General features: G+C 36.9%; 1 protein-coding gene across 3 annotated transcripts in view; it reads left to right on the top strand.

Annotated features, from left to right (window-relative positions):
* The window catches only part of CNTN4 (contactin 4), a 966,359-nt gene that overhangs the window by 238,795 nt on the left and 700,012 nt on the right, over positions 1–27,552 (top strand). For all 3 annotated transcript variants that reach the window (XM_033437184.2, XM_004274769.3, XM_049715562.1), the window contains exon 3: positions 4,727–4,782. The gene's annotated coding sequence lies outside the window, so the exon portion shown is untranslated. The remainder of the gene's footprint in view (positions 1–4,726; positions 4,783–27,552) is intronic.

Genomic DNA, 27,552 nt, shown 5'->3' with positions numbered 1-27,552 from the left:
AAAGGTATAGATCAGGACATTTTGTTCTCTAGAGTAAAATGATCCTTTTTGACCCAGGCTTTACCAGCTGCTGCCTCTTTAGAGTTGCTTTTTGCCAGGAAGGTCTATGGTCATTCATGGATTTCTGGTTCTTTTGTATTGTGATATAGCCAGTGCATTTGTGTTGATACCAGCTCATTTGTTCAGAACTCTGATTTGTCCAATCTTTCTTTTAGCCGAGGGAGATTCATCCATTTATTAATTTGTTCGTGTATTAATGTCCTCTCTATTCTCACATGTGCTTTTTTATAATAAAAACCATCATTAAAATTTAAACATAACTTAAAATTATTACAACAGCAGCTAAATGACATGGATGGTAATATTGGAAAATATAAATTTTCAGTGATTTTAAAAATTAAATATTTTGTGCATATTATGAGCTGGACACTGTACATAGATTATCTCATTCTGCCCTTATAAAAACAGTGTAAGGTGGGAATATAATTATTATGCTCATTTTATGCATAAGGAAGCTGAACTTAAAGAAGATGAATGGAATGAAAACGTTTCCTCATGTTCTTGTCCAGGGAGAAGCTATTATACAATCAGTGCATAGACGCATGGTTTCTTTGCTTGTGTAAAGCAGCACAAAGGTGGTATGGAATAATTCCTGTATTTTTACCCCATTTCAAGGAATGGACTTGGATGTCTATCTACCTGATTTATCTCTGTGTATGCTGGCACATCTGAAGGGAAGTTTTAACTAAGTCACTTTACCCCTGATAAGAATATGGCTAGTCAACTTTTCTTCCAATACGGACTGAAAAAACATTTCCTAATTATTAAATCGAAAACTTCTCAATATCTACCTAGGCATCAATAGAAATATCTTTTTAAGACCAGCCATGAAAATACACTATGGAAATTGAACTTATTTTTAGTGTGCATCCCTTATTATAACTTAGTTTTTAAGTTGGATTCATTCATTCAGTCAGCACACATTTAAAGAGCACATGTTTTAGACCCGGTTGTACTAGGCTCTGCAGCTGCAGTTTGAAGAAGACGACAAATTAAGACAGGTAACTGTTTCCCCACAATAAATGATGTGTGTTTGTGTGTGGTGTGGGTGATAAATATATTGTGATTGTTGTCATGCTGAATATAACAGGAGCACGAGATCCAGTTTGGAAATACTATGGTTTTGTTAAAAGGGTTATTTCAAAAATATTAATCTATTACTCTGTTACATTTATTTAAATGATTTTTGTTTGTTTTTTTGGGGGGTGGTAGAGTAGTAAATTTATGATGACAGCAAACCCTATGATGTAAGGGACCTTGTTGTTTTTCTTCTCCTAGTAATATTTTTGATTAAATGAATAAATGCAAACGTAAAAACTCTTGGCCTATAATAGTAAAGAATAGCTGACTATGATTCATATTCAGGAGCCAGGAAAATTGTATATGGGGATTTCCTTGTAAATAAATGGATAGCATGATGGACTGATTTTTGTTTGTTTCTATTTTTCACCTGTATGTTTCCCTTAGTTTCTGTAGACACAAAGATGGGACTTGATATTATTCATGGAAAGCTTGCTTTCAGTGGGCTTATTTCTTGACAAGCAATTGTTTAGTTAAGATGCAGAAACCTGCTCTAGCTGACAGATATAGAAGCGCTATTGAAACCACATGCCAGGCAAAACGATGGCCCTCTCAGAACAGAAAACTAGATAAAACCTGACCTCATGCGGACTTGACTTGAAAGGTGGAGAGATGTGGCTACTTCTCACCTCTTTTACCTTATTTTCATTCCCTTATTTCTCTTGGGGATGAGGAATAAGGGTATATGTTATCTCAACTCTCTCTTTTCTCAGAATATTTGATTCATTCCCCAATTCTCTCCACAGACTGGCTTCTTTGCCAGTTATTCCACCTTTACATGCTTGGACCTCTTGTTGCAATTCAATGTCTCTGAGAGACTCTTACCGGCTTAATATGGGTTGAGTGTTCATGAGTGGTTCAAAGCTGTAGCCAATTAGGGTGAATCACATAGTGCGTGTGGCTTTCCTTTTTAGGAACTATGGGTAGGGCAAGTTCTTTTAGAAACAGACGTCCGTTCAGAGGCCTTCATGGGTAAATCTCAGATATTCTTCCTTACCTTTCCAACCTTCCCATCCTGCTTTCCATTCTCTGTGGCATCATTCTTTGCTTGGTGGCACCTAACAAATCTGATAAAGGTATTCATGATGTTAGCCCATCCAACAGGTAAATTCTTTTGACTACGTTTCCGTCAGGAAGCAATTCCTAAAATCAAAGGGGTGGGATTAGTGCTAAGTGTTCTAGACAATGGGGAAATTCTTTGAAGTATGTACTCATTTGTCATGAGACTATTCATAATGGATGAGAAACTCTTAACATTAATATCAAGTTACTGGTTACCATATGCCAAGTAGTAGACTGAATACTAATTGCATTATGTTACTTACTTTTCAGTTGTTTTTTGAGGCTGAATAACATTATCCTCCCCATCTTATAGGTGAAATTGAGGCTTCCCATGGGTAGTAAATAATTGAACCAATATCCCGTCCCAGGCAGCTTTCTCAGAGATTGTGCTTTTAAACAAGTGGAACATAATTATAATTTAATGAATAAAGTTACAGTCTGTTTTCATTTCAAGTCTGTGTCATTCCAGTGAATAAATGTAATCCTTACTTTCATTCTGTGAGGAAAAATAATAATAAATATATATATGTATATATGTATATGCCAAGATTGTAGTAATAATTGAAAAGAAAGAATGAAACCTTGACCAAAGTTTTTTCATTTTTATTTTTAGGATAATTCTCATTTTAGCTGTTGTTTCTGATATGTAAGGTGGAGTTTCAAATGGTGTCAACAGCTATAAACAGAGCTTTACCTTCTTACCAGTGGGTATCCTTAGTGTAAGAAAATAGTCAGGCTTTGAGGCACATACACATATATACGGCTGGTGACCAACCATATTAAAATAAAGCAAATAGTGATATAGTTATGATTCATGGTGAAGTTGATAGCATTTTTTTCTATTTCATAGGAAGCACCTCCTTAGATTTGTTAGAATAATTTGTGGCACTTTATTTTTGGAGAATATGTAAGAAAGGAAAGAAAAAAAATTACATTCTTAATATATGAACAATATAAAGAACACATGTTTGGTTCTTACCTTCCAGACATTATTGATACTAACCTGAAAGTAAAGGTAGTTAGGTACTTAATAAAGTGATGAACTATTATGGTACCCAGCAGGGGATAGCATAAGATTAAGAAGTGATAAGGTATTTATGGCTAGTCAAGAAAATACTATATTTCTATCCCAGTCAAATATGCTATGTTTCAATGTAAATTAGATGAGAATATTATAGTTAAATATATTTTTGAGTGGCTAATTTATATATATATGTATACATAAAATGATATTTTCAGTTATAAAATATTAAAAGACAATCATTTACTCAGAAGTAAGGTTAACCACAGTAGAAGCTTGGTTAGCAGTTACACACATATACATAAACATGAAGCTACGAGTATATACATTTACTCTTAGTAATATCATGTATATATTTTCCTTAGAAAAAGTATTACTTCAAGGAAGAGTACTCCCAGGTAGAAAATTATTTTGCAATTAAAGTTTAACTTGGTGGATTTAAGAGAAGATATAATGCCATATTTATTGGAAGAGTTTTTTGTTTTTGTTACCTTCATTTTACATATTTATAAAACTAACAAAAACAATAGGATGCCTTCTAGTTCATTGCTTACCTTTTCGTTATTTAAATCAGTTTGTAACATATTTTGTTAGGAAATGGTCGCTCTTAGTGAATTTGAATACCATAGAATGTCATAGGCTCCAAGAGCTGGTAAACTAACAAAGAAGGGATAGAGTGGTGAACTGACTTGTCAGTAGTCACATGGCAAGTCACACAGCTAGTTTGATTTGGTTTGTTCATTTACTTTGTTTCTCTTGTTTATTAGTTTTTTATATCCTATATGTAAAGTATGAGAGAAGTCATACAGTATTTGTCTTCCTCCCTCTAACTCATTTCACTTAGCATAGTACCCTCCAGGTCCATCCATGTTATTGCAGGTGGCAAGATTTCACCTTTTGTAATGGCTGAGTAGTATTTCATTGTATGTGAATCTTTTTTTATCCATTTATCTGTTCATGGGCACTTAAGTTGTTTGCATATCTTGGCCATTTAAAATAATGCCGCAATGAACATAGGGGCGCATGTGTCTTTTTAAGTTGGTTACCAGATGGGAAGGGGGACATGGGGAGGGCAAAATGGTTAAAGGGTGACAGATGGAAAATAAACTTTTGTTGGTGAGCACACTTTTTTGGTAGGGTATACAAAAGTAGAAATATAATGTACATATGAAACATATAATGTTAATAATTAAGGTTACTTCAATAAAAATAAATTTAAAAAGTTTAAAAATATATGAGGTAAAAAAACAAACAAACAAGCAAAAAACCCAGAAAGTGCACACAGCTAGTGAGACACAAAGCAAAGAAAAAAACCCAACCTCCTAATCTAGGCTCCTAATCTAGGCGATTTTACCAAGCTGGAAATCCACACCAACTGTATTTAATTTTTATTTCCTTCTAGTTTAAGTTTAGAATGGGAATAATTAAGCATCAGCTACGTATAAGAATATTGATCCTTGAAAAATGTATTTATTTGTATATTTTTTGTTTTTTTTATTCTAGGAATTGTTGACATATAGTAACTCCACAGCATGTGGCCCCAGGAACTACCCTAAATGGTAAGCTTCCCACAGGGAAGATTTTTTCTTACATTCATTTCACCTTTGATTAGCATCCTTAGTTACTATGGAAACATTGAGATCCTTTCCTTAGAGAGTGAAAGCATGAGATCATTTTTGATGTTTTTCCTAGGGTTGAAGTTAATGAAGGTAGTGAAGTCATATAAATTTAAGCCTTGAAAATAGGAAGTTGAGACCTTTCTGGGTCCTTTCTGGAGAAGATACTTGAGGCAGATTTTTGGTGGTTCAGATTAATTTGATAATTCAAAAACTTCAGAGAGAAGTTTGGAGAGAGTCCTGGGAATAAAATGAAGGTTGTTGCATTTTTGCCCATGGTTTACAGATAAGACGTTTTCAGTTAAATCTTCAAAATACTAAGTTAACTAGATCCTAAAATTGAAGTCTTTTAGGGGTAAAACATGACTGTTGTAACTTACTGTCTATAGTGCACGCAATTTTTTCGTTTATGAAACATACAGGTCTAAAAAAATAAAACTGTTACTGTTTTAGTTTCCTAAGACTCCTGTAACAAAGTACCATGACCTGGGTGAGTTAAAACAATGGAAATATATTTTCTTATGTTGAGTAGGGAAGAAGTCTGAAATCAAAGGGTAGGCTGGGCTGTAGTTTCTCTGAGAGCTCTATAGGAGAAATCCTTCCTTGCTTCTTCCATCTTCTGGAAGTTGCCAACAATTTTTCGTGTTCCCTGGGTTGTAGTTGCATCACTCAAATAAATCTCTGTCTTCACATGGCCTCCTCCCCTGTGTGTGTCTGTGTCCAAATTTCCCTCTTCTTGTAAGGACACCAGTCCTTACATCAAGGCCCACCCTAGTCCAATATGACCTCATCTTAACTTGATTATATCTGCGAAGACCCTTTTTCCAAATAAGGTCACATTCACTGTTATGGGGTTTAGGATTTCAGCATATGTTTTTGGGGGACATAGTTCATCCATAATAGTACCTGGCCCTTAAAAGAAACAAGAGTGATCGTGAAGTTAACTATGGTTAACTAGACATAAATGGGGAAAAATACTAACCTGGAGGGTGGTGGTAGAGGAAGATCTCATTGCATTGTTATACACAAAATAAAATGCTCACTTACTTTAAAAGATGCAATAATTATCTCCAGATGGCCCAGTTGTCTCCCAAACAATATAATCAAAATATTCAGCCATTCACCATAAGGATTGATGGCAATGTGTAAATATCAGTGCATGCTTTTGACTCTCAGGGAATTTTCTTAACACCCTCTATTGAAAAAATATGTAGAAAAAATTTTAATGTCACTTGATTTCTCAGATGATTTTCATAAGCCAAGTTGGAGTAAGGTATCCTTTAACAATTAGCTATTAATCCATAAAAAACCACCCAAAAATTCAGTGGCTAAAAACGGTAACTATTTATTATTTCTCACAAGTCTGTCAGGTCAGCTACTTAGGTCTTCTGATCCGAAACAAGATTCCCCCAGTCTTGCTGGGTGCGTTTGTGTGTCCTGGATCAGTCTGTAGGTTAGCTGGGGGAGACTTGCTCTCTATGGTCGCCAGTCCTCCAGTAGGAGCCAGGCTTCTTCTCATGGTGCTGGCTTTATTCCAAGATATTCTGAGTGTTTTCAAACTTGCTGTGAACTTCTGTCTTTACCTCCTCAGACTTGTTAAGCTATAATCCATCCCACACAAGGCAATAGGATTGATCTTCTTAAGTCACAATTCTAAAGCTAATCCAACTACCAAAACCACCTGTAAATCTGCCACTGTTCCCTATTTTCCTTGGTTCAATTCCAGCCATTTAACATGGTTTCAAAAGATTCTACATTATTAGGCTCTTGCTTACCTCTCTACCTTTCTTTCTTTCCCCCACCCCACGCTTTCCAAAATAGGTTCTGAATTTCTTTAAATTGTTAAAATATGCCATCTTTTCTCTTGCTTTTGCTCATTCTGTCCCTTCCTCCAGGAATAGTCGATTTTCCTCCTCCTGCTTACTTCTCCTATCTTTGTGTGATCAACTCCTTCTTCCAGGAAGGCTTCTATGTTTTCCTTTGCCTGAATTAGGCTTCCCTCTGCTGCTAACATTGATGTAAACAATATGATAATCACAGTGTACTGCAATTACTTGCCTGATTATCTTACTCTCCCACCGTAGACTCTGAAGCCAGTGATTACATCTTCTTGTACAGTATGGTATTCCTAGAACCTAGCAGTACATGCAGAAAGAATGTCATTAGTAATTATTAATGGAAAGAATGAAGGATTCTTTTCTGGACATCTTTTCTGCTCCAGTTCTTCTGTCTTTAAAGGTTTAATTTGTTGGACATTTTTGGAATTAATATTGAAAGGCAGGAGGTCACCTTCACTCAAATTTTCCTGATCCTCCTTTGGCCCCGTCTTAAGGAGGGCTCTGACACCCTCCGGTGCCCTGGCTTTTTTGTTTTCTGTAAAAGCAGTAGCCTGTGGAACAGAACAGCCGCAAAACAGGGTTATTTTGGTTCACGCGTTTGCTCTTTTTTTCTTTTGATTTGAAAAAGAAAAAGTTTAACTTGTTGCTAACCCTTGAAAATTAGATTTCACATGAAATGATGGTTTCTAGATTCTCTTAGAAGGAATCAGATTATCTTTCTACCCTGAGCCTGCATTCTCAGATGCCAGGGGGCTTACCTGAGCAGCAGGTGCCTTCCTCTACCTTCAGTTCATCATGCCCCATCATTTACTACCTATATGGCCCTGGCAGGCACTTGAGTTCAATGTCCTCACCTACACAGACACCTGAATTGATGGTATGTGGTAGCTTAACTTGGCTTCTAAGAGTTTGTCTCTCATGAACGAAAGATCGTAGGTTCGGTGGCTGGATGAGCCATTTAGTTCTTGCTGACATATATCTATCAACTATGTGAAAGTAATTTTGGCTTCGTGTCCAGAAGTCTGTGCTTAATCTCCTTCTCAAATGCTTGAACAGATAAACTAATCTATCCAAGACTCTTTCTTCCCATCTGTAAAATGGAGAAATAGAGACTGTGATACTGTGTATGGACTTGTATCATGTAAAGTTGCTTTGTAAAAACCACAAAATTCCACCTAACCTATACACACAGAGAAAAAGGAAGAAGATTGTTAGTTCTTTTTTTCTGGATTGGTACAAAGAATTTTCATCTTTTGTTAGGTGATGTTAATTAAAATAGATAAGGGAAATTAAGTATCCATACATACTACAACGTGGATGAACCTTGAAAATGTTATGCTAGGTAAATAAGCCAGACACACAACAGGCTACGTACTGTATGATTCCATGTATATGAAATGTCCAGAATAGGAAAAACGATAGGCACAGAAAGCATTTTAGTGGTTTCCAGGAACTAAGGGCAGAGAATAATGTGAAGTGGCTGCTAATGGGTCCACAGGGTCCTTTCTGGGGTGATGAATATGTTCTGGAATCAGATAGTTACAAGATCTTGTGAATATACTAAAAAACACTGAATTGTGCAGTGAATGGTGCGTTTTATGGTACATGAATTATATCTCAATAAAGTAATAGAATATGAAATTCATGTTTTAGGATGACAAAATTTCTGTTTCAGATATGGCGACTAGGGAGTGTAACAAAATAAGCAGGTTCCTTGGGTTGTCACTCAAATCAATATACAGTGTCTTCCTAAAAGTCCTGCTGTGTCCTCCAAAGCCAAAGACCATGTCACATTTCTAATTGTAAGAATTGATCATTTAATACAATGGTTATGAATGATGGGGTCAGACAGAGATGGGTTCATTTTTAAAATTTATCAATTACGACTTCTCTAAGCCACACATTCTTCAAATGATAAAGGTACTAATAGCCATTTTGTTGGGTTATTGTAAGAGTTAGGAAGAACAAATGTCAAGTTTTTACCATGGTGCCAGTTACAAAACAGCTCCTCTATAATTTATATCTATATACACACATATATATATAGATATTTAAAAATATATATATTTGAATTGAAGTATAGTTGATTTATAATATTATGTAATTGATGTATTTTAATTAGTGTTATTTGCTTGTAAGTATTAGGCTATAGATTTTTTGACGACTCAACTAGATTTTTGGCGAGTCAACTGTTCCGAAGTTGGCTTTTTTTGGGGGGGGGCGGCGGCGGGCATCTGGGCCAGAAAGAAAAGAACAGCTAGAATATCTGCTAGTGCTTAATGAATTTAATCAGCCCCGCACGGACTTTTGATATAGCAGGGAAATATTTAACAGAGAAACATGATTTTTATGCTTCCTGTGCCCCTCTTGGTAGTCGGCAGATCCTTCCCTGGCAGAGGTAACATTACCTGTGCTGAGAGAGGAGCATTAACATACCGTGAAGGTGATGTTAGAACTAAGAACACATCCCTGTGGCCTTATATTAAAATCCGTCTGTGCATGTGCTTCTGAATGCAAGTCAGGCTGTTGCCAATAAGAAGATAAACTGCTGCCTTAAAATGTATGATTCAATTGTCCATCATTTTTATTATTTATGATTTTTTCCCTTTAGAACACGGTAGAGATGCTTTTACCTTTGGCTTTGGCTTTGGAAATTGAAATTAAAATCATACTGTGGGAATATAGAAGATAATTGAGTTATTCAGTGAAGTATACTATAAATTGTAACATTAAGCAGAATTGTTTAATCTTCATTATGAAAAAAATGACTGTATGAATTGCTCCATTTGATCCAGTGGCTGATTTATGCTTTCCCTTATGGATAATGGAAAGGATTATGCTATGGTGAGTGGTCAGAATAGCCTGAGACTGCATCATTTGTTCTCGGAGCAAGTATGTACACCAGCATCTTCCTTAGGACCTGGCAATATGGTGACAAAATAGACATGTAGCCTCAAATTCTGGGTTTGATACCTAATAGGCGTGGCAGGTAATAAACAAGTAAAAAAGTACTAATTGTGTTAGGTGCTATGAGGAAAGGAAGAGGATACAACAATAAAGAAGCACAGCTGATAGCTCTGCATCAAGACTAGCTTGTTATGTGACCCTGGGTAGGCTGCTTCTCACCAAAGGGCATCAGACTTCTTTTCACCTAATGAATTGACCCTTTGATATTAGGGTATGATCCTCTTTCTGTTCAGAGTAATGCTTTTTGACATCATATTTATTTCATATCATGTTCAGATTACTATTCCTCCCTTATTTAAGTTGATTTTTGCCAGGGGTTCCTTTTCTACTTTGTTTTCAGTCCTTATATGTCATTTTAGGTGTGTCTCCTTTTAGTAGCATATAGCTGTATTTTTTCCATCTAATATTTTTTTCTCATTTATCAAGAGAGTTGAAAAGTTCACGCTTATTTTGAATCTTGAACTATTTTTACATTCTTCCTACCACCTTATTTTGTGTTGGCATATTTTGTGTGAGTTTTTTTTTTTTGTTTCTGCATATTTCTTCTTTACTGTATGCTAATAGACCAACTGATTTTTCTTTTATTCTACTGTTCCTTCCCATTATTTCAGATTTCTTACTCTATTTCTGCTGGTAGGAGGCTCCCTTAATTTTAAACTTAACAATGCCAAATTTAACAATGTTCTCAAATAAAACCTAAAATTCTCTAACTCTAATTGTACCACTCAGAGTTCCAAGTTTTTGTTGTACACATAGTATTTTAGTTCAACTTGATTTTTCTCTCAGTTAGTGATTCTAATTGTTATATTTAATATAGTTAAGGCTTCATTTACATAGATTTCCCTATATATTTACCTATTTATTTTTTCATCCTTGTTTCCAGCATCCTGCTCTTTTGTGTTCAAGTTCCTTTTACTTAACACACCCACAAAAGATTTCTTTTAGCAAGTTCTTTTAGTGGTAAATTCTTTGTTTATCATTAAATGTCATTCTTTTACCATTATTTTTGAGTAATATTAAACTAGGTTGGGAATTCCTAGTTGACAAATTTTTCCCCTCAGTACTTTGAAAATATTGTTCTATTGTTTTCTACTCTTTATTTACTGCAGATTTTGAAGTCGTCTGTTAGTCAAATTGATAATCTTGTATATGTGATCTTTTTCTTTCTGTTTCCTTTTAAGATTTTCTCTGTTTGGAGTTCTGAAGTTTCATAGTGATTTGTCCAATTATGCATTTATTTTTAGTTTTTCTCATGTGATGTCTTACTTTCAATCTGAAGGCATGTTCTTTTTTTCAATTTTGGAAAATTCTCATTCAGCATTTTATTTGAATATTGACACTCTTAATATTTTGTTTTCTATTGTCCTTTTCTACATATCTAAGTAGACATATTTTGGACCATTTATTTCTCCTATCTATAATGCCTAGCTGTCCTTTTAAATGTTCTACTTCTTTACATTTCCATTTTGGTTTTTGAGAAAATCCCTCAGATTCCTCCTCCAAGTTTTAAACCCTTTCTTCATCATTGTCTACTCTGTTATTTAACATTTTATATCAGTCAAAATAGCAAGTTGATGCTGCACTAGCAAACAACTCTCAAGTCCTATGGGCTGAAGCAGCAGAAGTTTATTTCTCCCTCAGGTTACATACCCAGTGCAAGTTAACATGGGGGCTCTGCTCATTTTATTTACTCAGGGACCCATGTTGATTTAGTCATTGTCAGGAAATGATTCCATAAATGCTGAGGCAACATACAGAGAACCTGTGGGATCATGAGCTAAGCCTGAAAGCTTTTTCCCAGGATGGACACATGTCACTTTTGTTTACATTTCATTGGCAAAAGAAGTCACAAGGCCATGGATGACTACAAAGAGGGTAACATTTGCTTGGAAATAAAGGACAATACTTGTGAAAAGCATTTAATTGCAATACCAAATGTCTGTTGGCTTTTAAATTTTCAATTATTTTTTTTTCCTTGAACTTCTATTTGGTTTATCTCGTTTATCTTCTGTGTATCTTTTATAATGTTCTGCTGTTTTATTATGGGTTCAATTCCTTTTTATCACTTTCCAAACTCTTATTTTCTATTCATGTTCATGATCTTTTATTATTCCTAGTGCTTACATTGCATTTTTTTTTTTTTTTACTGTGCTAGCGGATTCATTTTTGTGATAGCTTTTTCTTTCTCGCATATATTTTGTCATTTTGTATTGTGAACTCACATTAGGTATGTTTTTTTTCTGTGGGAATGCTGTGGACCCTGTGTTGTGAAAACTTACCCCTGAACTAGTTTTGCTTTTGCTTTTGCTTTTACCAAGGTCCTGGGATGTAAAGTGTCCCAGACCAGTGTTAATTTCCTACACCTCATGAGTAGTATACATTTAGATCATATACTTAAGCTTGGCAAAGGCTTGGAGTTTCATTTTCTTCCAGGGGGCACATTGAACCTGGTGCAGACAGCAAAATTCCAGACTGTGTCTTGAGGTGGCTTGAGATCACATAAATGGCTCTCAGCAGTGACTTTGTCTCCAAAGAGTGTCCCATCTGGTACCTGCCTCTCGGGCAGATGCTTCAAGATTAGTAAGTGGGTTCCTTTCACCTACCGCCCAAGCACTTTTCAATCCAGTGTTTTTGTGCTGGTTTTCGTGTTTAGTGATTCTGCACACGAGCCTTTTATAAAGCAGGTTTTCCGTTCCCTGCAGCTTTTTAGTTTTCGTGAGCATATGCCCCTTTGGTTTTAAAACCCAGAGGTTTTGGGGACTCGTCTCTGTTGTGCAGGATCTAGCCATTGGGGTGTTTGATGTGGAGCTCGAATCTCTCACTCTCCAAGGAAAATAACCCCACCTTTGTAATCCCTCCTGTCTGTGGATTGCTGTGGCTGGCATGTGAGTTTTTCCTTGGTGAGCCCATATGGCTTCCTCTTCTACCTGTCTCAGTGCTGTCCTTTTACCTTTTGTTGTGGAGACGCTCTTCATCCAGCTTTCAGGTCTCTTTCTGAGGGAATTATTCCATTTGTAGCTGGTGATTCCTTGTGTCTGTGGAAGAAGGTTAGTTTAGGATCTTCCTATGCCACCATCTTGAACTCTCTAGATGGTAAAATACTTTGCCTGTAATAAGTTAATGGAAACTCCTCTCCCACTCCCTTTCCCAATAGCTGGAAATGGATTAAACAATAGAAAATGGAAACCCTGAATCTTCTATTGAATTTTCTTTTATACAGGATTAGCAGTCAAGAAGCACTAAGTGAAACAAGGTAAAAAACATACAGGCAACTGCTGATGGGAGTTTTAGAAGGCAGGGAAGAAGTGGCTGCCCTGGTGTTAAGTGCTCATATTATACAGTAACCAGGGATAAGCCCCATCCTTGCTATAATTTGAGTCAGATCAGAACTGAACATTCAAAGCAATCTGCTGAATACAAAAGAAATCTTTGGGTTGTCTGCTGAGTATGCAGCCCTTTCGCTTAGAAATATCCAAGTGCCACAGCACAGGCTGAAAGGATGTCCGGGTGTCTCCTTGTACCACAAACTGATAGGAGCAGGAGATTTTTCTCTTTGAGGACTTTGATGAGGACACAGAGACTAGATGAGACCTGAGCAAGGGAACCAGTGGGTCATGCTAATCTTGGGCTATTTAAACTGACTATGACTACATACTAACACAGAAAGAAGGATGTGAAAAGAGAAAATAAAACAACATGGCAGAGAGAGAGAGAGAGAGAGCGAGCTGAGTGACCACATGGTCCCAGAAATAGAGAAAGGGTAGCACCTTTGCACCTGCCCTGTTGGTTGTGATTTTGGTCTAGCTGTACTTTGTAGCAGTAGGTTTTCCGAGATTCCTTGTATTCTTCCAGTAAACTTTTTGCTTGGTCTGCTTTAAGGGGTTCTCTTCTTTCTTAAAACTGAGATTTCTTGGCCTGGACATTGACCACATGAGCCCTATGACAGCAAATGGATACTGTCTCTTTTTAAAAACCAAGACTCCTTGAAATCAACATCGTAGTTTTAAGTCATTGACTGAATAACTGGGAGATACTAGGCAAAACTTCTCTAATTCTTTTTATTTCTGTATTCCTACCATTACACATAGATAAAATTCCAGTATGCTGGAATTCCAGACTCACAGGTTAGAAGTTAGGACAAATGCTAAAGCTACTTGAGAAACGGGCAACCTGTGCATAATTCAAGGGTGTTGCTAAGCAGATGCTAGTCTGAGGGCATTAAGATCAGTGCTGGCACCTTTAAGTAGCTAATACAGCTTTCTTCCGAGGCGGCCCAGCTACTGACACAGTATGGTTTATCCACTGGGAGGCTGTGACTCACTTATTCTCCCAATTCCCCTATGTAATCTGGCACAGTGTATCCCCAAGACACTTCCTGCTGCTAATGCTTCTGTTTCTATCTTGGAGCCTTTTAATTTGTATTATCCCCAAATGGCTTACGTCTGCTTGTCAAGTGGGGTTCTCACCTCACTTGGAACTCCTGGCTCTTTGATAAGGAATAGCAGGCTGGCAAGAGGAACTGGCATGCCACGGAAACCGTGTAAGCAATCAACAGCTTCTTTACAGCCAAGTGTGATCTGTCTGCAGCGCTGCGCAAAAGCAGCTCAGCACAACTGTCTCCTCCTCATGGCAGATTCTCATACACAAAGTTCCGGTTAGTATTTTACCACCGTGTGGAAGGTAAGAGTTTGGGTGCAACAAACTGCTCTGACATCACCCTGGTGGCTGCCTTTCTTCAATCCTATGCGCGTAACTCCTTAATTCGCACTTGAAGTTCAAGAACGTTCAGTACCTGTTACCTGCAGACCTATGAACAGTGATTATGAATCTTGGTCCTGGAATCAAGAAGGATCTGAGTTTGAATCCCAATTCTGCCACACATTTACTGTAAAATATTGGGAAACTTATTTAACCTCTCCAAACTTAAGATTATTTATTTTAAAAAATGAAGAAAATGTTAGAACCTACTTTTGGGTTAGATTTTTAAATTTTGAAGATGAAAATGTGTTCATAAAGATTAGGAAAGTGCCTGGCACATCATATGTGCTCAAAATCGATTAGCCGTTATCATCATCATCAAGTGAGGACCCTGTGTTCTCCCATTTCTGTTGAGCACAACTAAATGTCATTCAGTTCTTTAGGGGAAGTAAGATCATCCTCCTTCACTTGAGGGAGGGAAAAAAAAAACTTTGGGGAAAGTAAATTCTCACCATTGACACGAGGAAGACTCGCCATCATTGTGGACAAAGCACAACTCTGAACTTCAGGACTGCTGTTTGGTGTGAGTGTGAATCTGGACAAGTCATTAACAATTCTGAGCCTAAGTTTTCTCAACTGTAAAATGAAAGTTCTGGCCTGGATGTTACCTGGGACTCTTTTTTACTTACTATGCTCTAGGAGTTTCCTCTTCCTACTTTGAACGTTAAATGATCTCACATTCATGGTAGGAGTGATGCTATACAGTTCTCCAACTATGCAATAAACAGAACTTGAGCTTCAATAGTCAATATGTTTCAGGTAAACTCAATATAGGGACTTTTAAAAATAAAGAATTACTAAGACATAGAACCATTACATTACACCGAAACAATTTTTATTTCATGCTTTGTGGGGAGCAGGGGCTGTGTTGATCAGGATTACTTAGGCTCTACTATAATAATCAGGAATATTAGTTGCTTAATATAGTAAAGTTTTATATCTCTCACAAAGTCTGGTGCCTGTTGCCTGCTTTGCTTCTCATTTTCCTTTGTTGCATTGGCTTTGCTTAAATTTTCCTTGGATAGTGAGACATCTAGATTAGTTCCTGATTAAATTTAATTTATAAGCATCAATTAAATATTGACTGAGAGCTATTCATTTCTAGCTATTTCCTGGGCAAAAAAATTAATAAAGAGACATTAAGAGGGATTTAGACCCTCAGTGAATAATAGCTTTAGATGTCCCTTGAAGACAGGACCACCCCTAGAATCCTACATCCTACTCTGTTGTATCTTTTTTTTTTTTTTTTGCGGTACGCAGGCCTCTCACTGCTGTGGCCTCTCCCGTTGTGGAGCACAGGCTCCGGACGCGCAGGCTCAGCGGCCATGGCTCACGGGCCCAGCCGCTCCGTGGCATGTGGGATCCTCCCGGACCGGGGCACGAACCCGTGTCCCCTGCATTGGCAGGCGGACTCTCAACCACTGCGCCACCAGGGAAGCCCTGTTGTATCTTTTATGTAACCATACTTATTACGTCTTTATCTTATACTTGTACACAGCTCTCTACAGCAACTGCCTGTGTCTTTTTTTTCAAAATTATTAGCATTAGGACAAATTTGCCCTTGTATACTTTTGATGCTCCTTCTATTTCACTGCCATCAACCACTTGGTGGAGGTTTTTATTTTCCTGCTATTTTTCTTCCTGTGGAATACAGATGAGGTTAAGAGGATTATTCAGCAGCTGTGTCCAACCACCTGCTCTCCAAATCCTTGGTTTTCAAGCTCTTAAGAACACTGCTGGGGATACCTTAGGTTCTGTTCTTACCAATGCGGTTAATCCTGCACGTCCCTAAAATTCGGCATCCACCTACCTTGAAGGCAGCTGTAATTACGGCTTCCTTTAAAAAGCTTCATTCTTCCAGCAAGGATCCAGTTAGCTTTCATTTTATCTCTAATCTCTTATTTCAAAGGTGGATTAAAAGGTAAAATAACCACAACCACGTCTATAGGGCACATTCAGTCGTTGACCTTTGAGACAAGTGCCTGTCTCACTTCAGAATAGATCTCAGTGGGGACAGTAGATTGCTCTGACTGTTCCATGCCCTGCCCTCAGCAGACTCACCAGAGATACGTTAACATCCTCCTGTTGTATGATATTTCATCCTTTTCAGATAAAGTTGGCTGTTGTTTCCTTTCATTTTCCCTGCACTGATCCCCAAGTTTAAGCTTCTCATATTACTCTGGCTTGTTTCTGGTTGTTTGCTTCAATGTACTCAGTTCAGAATATTGGTCCATCAGCACTCTGAGATCTTATTCCACTTTGTACTTGAATATCTCCACTGGGGTAACATTATCCAAGTCGTGTGCTTGCAAAATCAGAGCTATGCTAATAGTTTGCATATAGTCCATCGGTCTCCTGAAGCCTGGATTTTTAATAAATTTTCTGTACAATCTTCAGGCAGATATATCTTTATTTTTTCCTTAAAATATATGTGCTTAAGACAGAACTGACAGCAAATCATTAGCTTTTGGGTAATATCTGTTAGGATATCTTCGACTTCTATGTTCAAATCCTGGGAGTGGTTTGGACATGACTTTTAAAGAGGATACTCTAAAGGGAATTACACTGTGTTTTGGGTGGTCTATGAAGTTTACATTCTTTGATTACACATGTAGTTAGAAGGGTGATTCTGCACTGAATATACTAAATTCAAGACTTTGTTTTGAAATTTTGACAAGCTACCATATGTCTTATTTTAAACATGACTAGCTAAAAATGTACCCCAATTCTTTTTTCCATATGATGAAATAATAAGGCATGCTACTTCAGAAGGCCTCTTGAAAAAGTGTCTTATGACAATCAACAAACACTTTATATTCATATTACCTCTTGAGACCCTTATAATAGCAATTGTAATTTCATTCAATCCATAGGTTTAAAAAGTCATGATGGTTCTTCACACACGTATAAAGTATCACAAACCAAGTGGGCTTAAGATGTAATCTTTTCAGTAATGTATGTTAAAAAAATTCTATTAGAAATAATTGAATAATTAAATGTTAGAATATTGGGAATGAAGTAGGGTCTTTCCAAAAAACTTGCCAGTTCTAAAGTTGCTTATTGTAGAGAAGAGGATCCATTTACTTGAGGCATTGATTCCCAACTTCTAACTTTATAGACTGGGAAACTTAAGCCCAACAATATTTAATGATTTCTCTAACATCACACAATTGGTTAATAACAAAGTGGAAAAAAGACAGGAGACTGGTCTTTTCAGTCTAGTTCTTCTTCCCAGTAATTCATAGAGAGATATGTCATAGAGTTGTGAGATCATTGTGGATAATATAGTTAGAGCACCATTTCTAACAGATTAGAAAGTTGATGCTACAGACTTCCAGTTTTGAAAACATCATGGACTTGGCTACTGTAGACCAATGCCCACCTACAAACACAAAGAAATAATGAATAAAATCATGTGCATGGATTATGTGTAAAAGGGACCCACCTACTAATCTTGAAGCATCTGCCAGGGAGGAAGGAACCAGGTGCAATACTCTTTGGGGACACAGTCACTGCTGGGAGCCATTTATGTGGTCTCGAATTACCTTGTTAATACCAATGCTGGTGGGTGCCATTTTGGAATGGCATTTTGGAAAAGATAAACAAAATTGACAAACCTTTATCTAGACTAACTAATAGTAATGAGAAAATTAGAGATGAAAGGAGAGGTTAAAAGTGTTACTACAGAAATACAAAGACTCACAAGAGACTACTATGAATAATTATACCCCAACAAATTGGACAACCTAGAAGAACCGAATTAATTCCTTGAAATGTACAATCTTCCAAGACTGAATCATGAAGAAATAGAAAATCTGAATAGACTGATTACTAGTAAGGAGATTGAAACAGTAATAAAAGTCTCCCAAAAACAAAAGCCCAGGGCCAGACGGCTTTATTGGCAAATTCTACAAAACATTCAAGGAAGATTTAATACCTATACTTCTCAAACTCTTCCAAAAAATCAAAGAGGGGGAAAGCCTACCAAACACATTTTATGGAGCCAGCATTACGCCAATACCAAAACCAGACAAGGACACCGTAAAAGAAGAGAAAATTACAGGCCAGTATTCTTGATGAACATAGATGCAGAAATCCTCACAGAAGTATTAGCAAACAAATCCAACAACACATTAAAAGAATAATATAGCATGATCAAGTGGGATTTATTCCAGGGATGCAAGCATGGTTCACCACTCACGAATCAATAAATGTGATGCATCACCTTAACAAAACAAAGGGTAAAAATCATATGATCATCTCAGTAAATGCAGGAAAAACATCTGTCACAATTCAGCATCCATTTATGATAAATACTCAAGAAAGTGTGTATAGAGGGAGTACCTCAACATAATAAAGGCTGTATATGAAAAACCTACAGCCAACATCATTCTCAGTGGTGAAAAACTGAAAGCTCTTCCTTTGTGATAAGGAACAAGACAAGGATATTCTCACTACATTTATTCAACATAGTATTGGACGTCTCAGCCACAGCAGTTAGGGGAGGTTGTAGATCCTGTCCTTGGGTTGAGAGGTCTTTTTTGTGATATCTAGCTGTTAAAATCTGAAGAGTTAATTTCTACAAGAGATATTTTAGTACCCTCAATGATTTTCACATTTGTACTAAAAATTCCAATACTGTCAACACAATCAGATTTATGTAGACTAGATGACATGGTGCCTGTTTATTATTACAACTTGATGTCTAGGCCAGTACGTTTCAAACTAAAATGTGCCTACAGATCACTTTGGAATCTTGTTAAAAATGCAGATGCTTTTCCAGTAAGCCTGGGTAGGGCCTGAAACTAATTTCTACCAAATTCCCAGGTGATCTAGATACTGCTGGTCTAGGGATCATGCTTCAAGTAACAAAAACATTAGGATATATATATATATATATATATATATATATATATATATATATTTGCATCCACAATTGGTGGATTTTTCAGAATGTAAGAGAATATCCTAAGTTCTTATTTGAGACCTGAACAAAACAAACCTCAGTGTAGTGAGACAACTTGCATAAGGACGCTCTGGTTTGTAGCAGTGCTGGAATTAAAAACTAATTTCTGTTGATTCTAACAACTTCAGGGACTCTCATATTTATTATGTTGAGCCCGTGCTCTTTTGTTCACTTAGTAAAAGTGCTGCATTCATAGCCCTAATTCATTGTCACTGTCTGGTTTTCAGCTCAAGCAGGTACTGGAAATATAAACATGCACACAGAAAGACAGATTTATCTGTTTATCAGCCAAGCTTTTTCAAAGCAAAGCCCAGGATACAGAGAGATGGTTGATAGATACTAAAATTTTGACACCTGGGAGTATATTTTCAGCAACAAGATGAGTAACTTGGGCTGAAGGGGACCGATGAGAATAAAGCTCAGATTTATTAAGGACCTTTCCAGTGAGTGGGTTGTGTCCTTTCTCAAAGCAAAAATAAATTGTCTATAATTCCAATTATATGATTCTGCAACATGTAGTTTAGCTTTGATTAACTGCTATAAATAGCCATCATCTTCTTAATCCTGTATATATTTGGTATCATGCTTTAACATCTGTAAATTTAAAATACTGTGGTAGTCAATATATTTCTGAAAGAATACTCTCAGAATATACCATATTTCAGTTAGAGGTTTTTAAAATAACTCCAGCGACTGTCTTTTGTGCAATAAAATGCATGATTTCTGCACTTTGCATTTGATTATTAAACCTACTGTGTAGCAGAATCAGTGGTCTGGGAACATCTATTTACCCCCCATGCAACATTCTTATTTAGTGTGGATGAGAGAAAGTCTGCTGGGGCAAATCTTTTCGTTGGGTTTCTACCAGTTTTATCTTTGGATAAAAAGATACACAAAAAGGATACAATATTTCTTTCTATTCAAGATGGATATCACAGTCCCCTTAGCAGTTTGAGTAATAACATGTTTTGGTCATTGTGTGACTTTGGGTAAGCTTAGCATTTTGAGCCTCAGTTTTTGCATTTATGACATGAAGATAGTAATATCTATCTTACAGGGTAATGTGGGTAAAATGACAGCATATTAAAAAGCATTTAACCAGCACTTGGCATGCTAAGCTCTCAGGAAATACTCTTTTCTTCTTATTCCCTGAAGCATTTAATATCTCCAGGAGCAAGCTGTAGCAAAATGATAATTCTCTTTATTTATTTACCTCAGGCACCTAGAATACTCTTGGATACGTGAATAAGTTTTAATTGTAACTGGACAATTAATAGTGTAAACTTACTGTGGGAAAAGTAAAGGAAGCATGCTTTCCAGAACCAGTTAAAAATGAGTTTTGATAATCTGTTATTTCATATGCCCCAAATTGCTTCACCTATTAGCATGTGTAAATGAGAGTTAATGATAAATAATAGCAACCCAAATCTGCACTAATGTACGTAGACATTTTTCATCATGTAGCTATAATGGTATTATTAGTATCAATTTCTTGGGTATACATTGGAGGGGTATTGGAGGGGGAGTTTTGAATTTTGTAAAAATCATATTTTTGTCCCTATATAGGTACTTAATCGAGGAGAGTAAGTCCCTTTTAAAACCAGAATATATGGTGAATGAACAAATATGGCTGGTCCAGACATAGGGTGTGTGTCCAAAAGCATGCATTTTTCTCTCTTGTACTTCCATGAGCTTCTAAGAAGAGGTACTTTCCCCTTCCTTCTAGTTGCTGGTAGGTGCTACTGGTGGGTTTATGATTATGTCATATTTGTATCAAGTCATCTGATTATTCTGGGCCTTTTCACCCCATCCAAGTAAAATCATCATCTTCTTTGACAGAATTGTGATAAATATTTATTTGCGGGTTTTAAACAACCAATGGCAGCCCTGTGACATAATCAAACAATGACTTTATATGATTTGATGCCACACAGATACATCAGTCAGGTCTGCACCATTTAATTAGCTGGACGTGAGTTTACAGATAGAGTTGACTCAGTTATTGCTGGTCTCATTGTCTGGTTGGAGTGGAGTGAATACAATTATGTAATTATTATGATGTATAATGTACATTGAAATGCATTATAATGTGTGATACCCGCACGTTCACTTTGCAGCTCCTCTCTGGGATTGCAGGAATGTCTGTTACTAAGAGCTTAGGTGCTACGTTTCCAGAAAGAAGTTACACAAACATCAAGGGAGTTTAATCATTATGATCTATAACAAATCATCATCCTCCAGTTAAGTCTGAGGCATACCCAAACTAGCATGTGCTTAACATAAACCGTGTATATTTCATTGCTCATTTACTCATTCATTCACTTGTTACACAGATATTTTGGAGTTCCTCCGAAATTCTCAGTACTGTGCAATATAGTTATAAACACAGGCCTTGCCTGAAGGGATTTACCAGAGCAGAGTGAAAACTAGGTGAACAGATATTCACTCTACCTTCTGACTAGGCCTGTCCTCTTTGGAGCACAGAGTATATGGAAAAGTTCACAGGGGAGGTGACATTGGAACAGGATGGTGAACAGTAAGTAGGAGAGAAGACACAGCCCTTCTAACAGAAAGTCATTTAGAGCAAGAACTAATGATTACTTTGTATTGCATTTTTTTTTTTTTTTTTTTTTTTTTTTGCGGTACGTGGGCCTCTCACTGTTGTGGCGTCTCTCGTTGCGGAGCACAGGCTCCGGACGTGCAAGCTCAGCGGCCATGGCTCATGGGCCCAGCCACTCCGCGGCATGTGGGATCTTCCCGGACCGGGGCACGAACCCGTGTCCCCTGCATCGGCAGGCGGACTCTCAACCACTGCGCCACCAGGGAAGCCCTGTATTGCAATTTTTAGCAGTAAAAACTGTTTTACTCTTCAGGTCAATAATGTTTCTAGAATCTTTAGAATTTTCTTCCCCTCCAAAAAAAACAAAACAATTCTATTTCATCTTTCATTGATCTGAAAAGACTGAAAAACTGTAATTTCCTCAGTGTTTCAGTCTTCTGTGTTTGCCCAATGAAATGTGAACACAGTCTTGCATAATGCTGAAAGTTTACTCTAAACCTTTTCTGAATGCTCGACACTTGCCTCTCCTGAAAGCCTGGTGTGGTGTTCACTTTTTCTTCTGGCATAATAATAATCAAAGTGCTGATGGTTGTGAATGTTCCCCAGGGCTCTGTGGTGGGGTGCTGTGCAAGGTATTACTGCTTTTATTAAGCAGTTTATAATGTTGATTAAGAATTGACATAGCCATGGTAAATTAGCGTGAGATAATACATAATGAAATGCTAACTCCTTGGAAAAGGAGAGATTCTTTTTTAAGTCTAATAGCATTTTTTTATGTGTCTCAGTTATTCTTGTATGCCTGTATTAACACCACCCACATAGGTTTGCAACTCATCAGAGCGAAGACTGTGTTTTAATACAGATACTCTGCACCAGTGGTACTCAACCAGGGGATAATTTTGTTCTCAAGGAAATAATTGGCAATATCTAGAGATACTTTTAGTTCTTACAGCTGGGGAGTAGGTGCTATTGGTATCTGATAGGTAGAAACCAGGAATGCTACACTGTACATGATGCATTGTACATTGTACATGATAGCCTCCTCAACAAAAAATTATGTGGCCTGAATATCAGTAGCATTAAGGCAGAGCAACCCTGCTCTACACTATAGCTAAGGTCATTCTGTGACTTAGATGTTAGCTTACAGGTTTATGCCTCAGTATAAAAGGGAAATTAATTAACCAGTGTGTGTATGCAACTGTATTGGAATAAGAGCTGAATAATTAGGCTGGAAATTACATGCTCTGCTATAAAACAGAACTAAATCTTTTCTTTTATAGAATAAAAACATTTTCACATACAATAGCTGAAGAAACAGCTCCTTGATTAACATTGTGTGACCGTAACATTAGTGTCTTTGTTCTGTGAGTGTACACTTGAGCACTGATTGCAACAATAGACACAGGCATTGCTCTCATTAGGTCTGTAATTTCATGGGCTCAAGAGAGATGCTAAACAAATAATTATAGAAATGCCTATTAAATTAAAATTTAGATGAGTGTTTTATGATACACGGGGTTATCTGAGAACTGTAGGAGGACCTGAGTTAGAAAGGTCTGACAAAAGTTCCCATTTAAGTAGAAAAAAGGAGTGAGAGTTGACAAGGCCAAGTAAGAACCCCAGGCAGAGGGAACAGTACAGGCAAAGGGGGAGGTAGGAAAGGGCTCGGTGCACTCGAAGAACAGTCAGGGGTCAAGTAGGACTAAGCGTAGCAGTTAAGGAGAGTGTCTTGAGAATTAGGCAAGACCCACATCAACCTAGGTACTGTAAGGCCATGTAAAGAATTTTTAACTTTATTCTAAAAATAAGATTCGACTTTTAAGACTTTAAAGCAAGAGAGTGACTATGTTAAGATTCACATTTAATGCCTATTATAGACATTTAGAAAACATTATATTCTAAGTTTCTACAGGAGCCTCTCTTATAATACTCTAATGATGGAAGGGCCGTGGGTGTCCGTATCTGAACCAGTCAAGGCCTGGTGGATTCTCTCATCTATAGATGTCCAAGTCTCCCCTATTCTATGCTTCTCCCTTAGTGAACCTGTTTTTTAATCAATTTGTGGTAAATTGATCACATCACATTACACAGTGATGTGTGGTATCACATCACTTATGTGGTACCAAAAGGAAGCCAGCATCTTTCAAGTGCCTCCTGTGTAACAGGGAAGGGAACTAACAGTTATTGGTTATTTACAAAGTGTCAGTACTCAGCTAAGATGCCACAGCTATCCTTCCTCTAAGGCAAGTGCCATTTTTAGCATAAAAATCAGAAAATCAGGTCTCAGATCTTAAGGGACCCTACTAGTTTGAGATCCCACAGCCAGTAACTGGTAAAGGTGTGATGAAAGTTAACCTCTCTGATTCCCCAAACTCTACTTTTCTCTGTATATACTACAGGAGATAGGTGATTTTTATGTCTTGTTTTTGAGCTTATAATAACCACGTGAAGCAGATATGATTTTGCCTCTTTTTTTTTTTTTTTTTTTTAAGATGGGAAAATTCTGTCCAGGGTGTCTTTGTTAACAACTCCTGGGAGACGCAGTTTAGATCCACATGGGTCTGACTCCAAAACCGTATATTCTTTTCACTGCACCTTTATGCTGTCACCAAAAATTACCAAAGTCTAACATCTTCCCTTTTTTTATAGACTTCTGTGCAGATGCAAAAAACTGGTCAGCATTCTCTTCAGAGTAGCTTTCTATATAATTTAAAGTCCTCTTCAAGGTGGTATTGACAGCAAGCTTCATAAAGGGTGGAATATAGTAATTCTGCTGAAGACTGAAACAATAAATAGTAAGGGAACACATAATCTATAGCTTTAATGTAGGTGATTTCCTACAAATTGAAAATAAATAATGCGTATTTATTTGAAAATAAAATATGCGTAATGAATATTTCCAATTATATGATCGCTTCTTAATGATCACTGAATAATGGAACATTTATAACAGACTAGGCAGATTTATGTTCCGGCCGTCTCAGGACCAGAGCTTTGCTTGGATATGGTGCTATCCTATTTCAGTACTACTCCTTAACCTTGTGTTTTGTGGGCAACATGGAAGAGTTCTACTAAATTAAGTTAGGAAATCAGATAGCCCTGGGTTTGAACTCTAGTGCTGAAACCAGCTGGCAGTATAACTTTAACTTTTTGATTCTCTGAGCCATCTTCTATAAAATGGAAGTATTTCTCTCAGAGGAATTGTCAGAATATTTTTATAGTGCCTAGAACAGGATCAGATAGGAACCCAGTAAACTATCATAGTTTCTACACTTGCTGTTTCCAAGAACCACTAAGTGTTGGCATGTCAGAGGAGGAAGGGGTGTTACTGCAATCTTTGAAAGTGATGACAATAAAATTTCCATTTTCCAAAGTGTCAGATGTTAGCCTGAGTTACATCATTTCTGGCATTCTTCAATACTACAGCCATTCTAGATCTTTTAATTTAGTTGAATCCCCGAAGAACAGTTAAATTGTTATATAATGCAGCTTTGCTTAAGAAGCAAATGATGTCAATGGAGAGTGTATTGCATTTTGTTTTGGAAGTTGCAAGGAAAAGGAAAAATTATGCAGAATCTGATTTTATGAATCTTGGTTTCCTGTTAATTGAAAGCATCTATTAATGATTCCAACAAAGTTAAAAAAAATTGTTACTATTTTTAAGAGAGACAACTCTGTGGTGAATCTAGGCCATTGCCATGACAATACCAAGCCCTGCAATTTCTTTCTTCCTTTTTTTCCTCTGTGTGTGTGTGTGTGTATGTACTTTATTCTGCTTCAAATATACTGTTTTTATAGTCCACAAAATACTCTTAATAATGCTGCAGTTTAACTTTGTAGTGGAGACCTTTTTCAAACCATTTATTTATCCTTCGGGGATATGGAAGTTACAATATTTATTTTCTTATTATTTTTTTAATTGAACACGGTGACTTTCTTTTGATTTCCTAGATTTTGCAGGTAAATGTTCTTTATTTTTTTTTATTTGTTTTTTGGGTGTGTTAGTTTCTGCTTTATAACAAAGTGAATCAGTTATACATATACATGTATCCCCATATCTCTTCCCTCTTGCGTCTCCCTCCCTCCCACCCTCCCTATCCCACCCCTCTAGGTGGTCACAAAACACCGAGCTGATCTCCCTGTGCTATGTGGCTGCTTCCCACTAGCTATCTATTTTACATTTGGTAGTGTATATATGTCCATGCCACTCTCTCACTTTGTCCCAACTTACCCTTCCCCTTCCCTGTGTCCTCAAGTCCATTCTCTAGTAGGTCTGCGAATTGTGTGTATTTCACCTGGTGACTTAAGCACTTTTCTAAATATCTAATTTTGAGAGATCCTGTGGTAGTTATTTAGTTTAATATTATTATTTTATCATGGGAGAAAAGATCACAAAGGGATTTGAAACAGTTGTAATAAGTACAGGTAATAATTTATCCAACATTTCTTCTCATCAGCACAGAGTGACCATATTTGGTTTAGTCTCACATTTTCTTTGGTTTGTATTTCATTATCTGTTTCTGAAGATTCATCTGCCTCTGGATCCTCATGTGGATAAAAATTCCCGCCATTATCTGTGCAATAGAGAGTCACATCTTGCCGTTCACTGTTCTCCATCATCTGTGCTAAATGTGCTGTTGTCATCTCTGTTCTGATCATGTTTTCCACTATTTCTGAGGCCTAGTCATATTAATCTTATTGATGTGTAATTAGGTTAGACACAAATTAGTCTTTTCAAATTCTACTCTACTGGTTAATAATAAAGGAACAAGGAAAAGAGGGGATGGAAGGAGAGAAAAAGTAAAAAAGAGAGAGATAGTAGAGTGCAGACATTTGCTCTTTACCTTCCATGAGTGAGTGATGCTTTTTGCCGAAGTGAGATTGAGATGAGATGAGATTCTGGTCTTCTAGTTCCCATGTGACCATCTTGCCAGGTCCAGTGTGATTCTAGAGTGTAAATATTAATAATTGTTAGGGAATGTGACCCCTAAATGCCAGTCAGAAGTCAACCAGGTATAGTGTTCTGTGAAGAAACAGTGATCTGTTCCAATGCTAGGGTAAAATAAAACAAAAACATAAAAATCTTTCCATGTTGGGCCTATTGAGAGAAGGTGAATTACTTCCATCCCCAACAGGGCACCTCCTTAATGAATGAGGTTAATTTTGATTATATGATATTTTCAACTTATTCTTTGAGTCTTAACTCTCAGTTCTATTCTTCTGCTTTCTGTACTGATTTCTCTCTGTCTTTGGGAAGCAAATTCCTTTCTTGACTATATCCTTTCCTGAGAAGTGAATCTGTACATCTTCACATTTTGTAATTAAGTGAAAACCCAGGAAACTAAATTCATCAAATCAAATTTGTCAGTTTGCATCCAAATAATTTTTTTTTTAAATACGTGATCCATAAGAGAATAAAATTCAGGACCTAAATTCTGGGCTTCTGACGTAAATTCCATACCTCTTTTCATTCTTAACATACTTTTTTTTTTTCTTTTTAAAATTTATTTTATTATTTTAGACAGCAGGTTCTTATTAGTCATCCATTTTATACACATCAGTGTATACATGTCAATCCCAATCGCCTGATTCATCACACCACCACCACCCTCTGCTGCTATCCC

The sequence above is a fragment of the Orcinus orca genome, chromosome 10 (genome assembly GCF_937001465.1).
Source record: "Orcinus orca chromosome 10, mOrcOrc1.1, whole genome shotgun sequence".
NCBI classification, from domain to species: domain Eukaryota; kingdom Metazoa; phylum Chordata; class Mammalia; order Artiodactyla; family Delphinidae; genus Orcinus; species Orcinus orca.
The sequence above is the reverse complement of the archived record's forward strand: the minus strand, read 5'-3'. Positions and strand labels throughout refer to the sequence as shown.